This window comes from Sinocyclocheilus anshuiensis, unplaced genomic scaffold (assembly GCF_001515605.1).
Source record: "Sinocyclocheilus anshuiensis isolate Anshui unplaced genomic scaffold, SAMN03320099.WGS_v1.1 scaffold3199, whole genome shotgun sequence".
NCBI lineage: Eukaryota > Metazoa > Chordata > Actinopteri > Cypriniformes > Cyprinidae > Sinocyclocheilus > Sinocyclocheilus anshuiensis.
Window position 1 is genome coordinate 194,883 of NW_015544133.1, and position 3,192 is coordinate 198,074.

Genomic DNA, 3,192 nt, shown 5'->3' on the forward strand with positions numbered 1-3,192 from the left:
GGAGATGCACCGTCGTGCACACATCTAATACATCATGATGTGAACGTGGGTGATGCGACGCACCAATACGGCAGCGTTTTATCGGGTTCCTTTTGAGAAATGACAGGCATTAGAAACTGAGGTCCAGTATATGCTTGACAACAGAATAGCCAAAACTTAGTTTTCTAGCTGGGCATCGCCCTGTTTGCTAGTAAAAAAATTGGACCGTACATATAGGTGTCACAATCTCTAGTTGGAGTGCCCACGAGCTCCGCTAGAGGGCAACCCGGACTCCATTTCCCGTAATCCTTTGCTCGGACACATTAACAATTGCAATAACATGTCTCTCAACACCTCATCAGTCTCACACTATAAGAATGGCACACACACACTCTCACATCACTGGTGATTGAATGTTTAGCCCTTCCATGTTTCCTAGTGTCCTAGTTTCCCAGTTTCCTTGATTTAAATTTGGCCTTTTTCGTGTTTGATCCTTGGACTGTTACCTTGTTTTTGTTTTATTGCTGCCTGCCCTGTCTTGTGGATTACTCTTTTGCCTGTGCCTCGGATGTTATTGTTTGCTGGTGTTTGACCCTGCCTGTTCTGACTGCACTCTATGGAATAAAGCCTTGCTTTTGGATCCCCAACTTCGTCGTCACGACTCCCTTCGTTACAATAGGTTCTGTACGGATTACCGAAAGTTGAATAAAATAACGTAGCCTGATGCATTTCCTCTTCCTCGTGTGGAGGATTGTGTCGAACAAGTGGGTGCATCCGAGTTTGTGAGTAAGTTGGATCTTTTGAAAGGGTACGGGCAGCTGCCATTAATGGAACGTGTCCAAGAAGTGACCGCTTTTATTACACCATCTGGGTTGTACTCTTACTCTGTTATGAGTTTTGGTCTGTGTAATCCGCCGGCAACCTTTCCAAAATGAATGAATCAGGTAGTTTTGGGGTTGGAGGGTTGCGACGTTTATTTAGACAACGTTAATATTTTTGGTGACAACTGGGAGCAGCATCTTCAGAGTTTACGGGCCTTGTTCGAGTGCCTAGCCGAAGCGCGCCTCATGGTTAACCTGTTAAAATGTGAATTTGCCCAGGCCACGGTGAAGTATTTGGGTAAAGAGGTGGGGCAGGGCATGGTATGCGATTTTTGGGTCTCGTGGGTTATTACCGAAGTTTTTGTCAAAATTTTACAGTTGTTTTGCCGTTAACTGATGTTAAAAGGTTCTACAAAGTAGGGCTGCACGATAAATCACAAGTGATTGTCATGCGCATCTCGTCAGTAAAGCCGGTAGCTACGCAATATCGCGTTCATAATCGAATGGGATTAATATTTGATTATGAACGCAATATTGCGTAGCTTGTCACGAACTACAGCTATGTGTATTAAATGCTGCTCCATCTGAAAGCACGTGATGGAGATTTACTACTAATCACAGAACCGGCTTTACTGATGAGATGCACATGACAATCCCATGTGATTTATCGTGCAGCCCTACTACAAAGTTTGAGTGGACTTTTAACTGACAAAGGGCTTTTTAAAATCTAGGTTGATGCAAGTCAGATAGAAGCCGGCACTGTTTTGTTACTAACAGACGAGAATGGAAGCCTATGCTGTGCATGTGCCTGTGGTTTGTGTGTGTTTTAGGTGCTGCTTGGTAGGGTGTGGTTGGAGGGCACCTGACATTTGTTGGATGCAGAGTTAAATGTCCCTGGCGTGTTGGTGCAGAGAGCGTTGCTTTGGGCGACAGTATGGAGTTCGACAGTCTGCGTTATTCTGAGTGTCCCGCCGGCCCTGAAACATTTCCTTGCTTATGTTACATTTGTTTATTTTTTGATGTGTTAAAATAAATGTTTTGTTAAGTACTGACGTGTCTGGACTCACCTTTGTTGCAGCCTACGAGCCGGCTGTAAGACTTTTCTTTTCTTTTCTTTTCTTTTCTTTTCTTTTCTTTTCTAATTATCCTTGGGAAGTGTCTCTGGTTAGAAAGGGTACTAACCACAGCTGCACAGCCCGTGTGAAACAATCACATGTATTAAACGTAATTACTCATTTCATTACTAATTTCCTGAATACCACAAAACTTGGTACACATGGACAATAAGAAAGTCTGAACATGCAAAATTTAATTAATTTGTCACGCTCATGGGGGCATTGTAAATGTACTTAGCAACTCTACAAGGGAACAGTGCAATATAAATATAAATTTATTATACATTTTCTTACAAAATTCCTTATAAATTGTCTTCCAAATTCGTTATAAATTCTTACAAAAGTTTTTATTAATATTTTTACAAATTTTCTTAAATATATGTACAGTCATGGCCAAAAGTTTTGGCAGTGACATAAATTTTGTGTTTTGCAAAGTTTGCTGCTTAAGCTGTTATGGTGTTCATTAACATTGTTTCTAGATTATTGTGTAGCGTGATCAGATGCATTTCAAATAATTGCTAAAAGCTTTATTGGCCAAAAAATTAACTTCTCACAAAAAAAACAAAAAAAAAATCACTGTTTTTTGATCCTGACACAAAATGACCAGCTAACATTAATTGACTAATCATATCAGCAGCACATGTGAAAGTGTGAATGACTGCTAGTCAGGTAAAATCACTTTCATACTAATTAGAGTGTAAGAGCAGACTGATTGCTACAAAAGGAGGTAAGAAGCGCTTCCAATCATTGTGTTCTTGTTAGCAATGGATACCTCCAAAGAAACACATGCAGCCATCATCGCTTTGCATCAAAATGGCCTCACATGCAAGGAAATTGCTACAAAGAATATTGCACCTGAAAGAACCATTTACCGGATCATCAAGAACTTCGAGGAGAGAGGTTCAACTGCAGTGAAGAAGTTTTCAGGACGTCCCAGAGTGTCCAGCAAGTGCCAGGACTGTCTCCGCCTGAGGAGTCAGCTACGGAATCGTGTCACCACCAGTGCAGAGCTTTCTCAGGAATGGCAGCAGGTTGGTGTGAGAGCATCTGCACGCACAGTGAGGCCAAGACTTTTGGACAACGACCTGGTGTTAAGAAGGGCAGCAAAGAAGCCACTTCTCTCCAAGAAAAACAGCAAGGACAGACTGAAATTCCACAGGCAGTACAAGGATTTGACAGCAGAAGACTGGTGCAAAGTAATTCTCTCTGATGAAGCTCCCTTCAGACTGTTTGGGACATCTGGAAAATCAATTGGTCAGAGAAGAAAAGGTGAATGC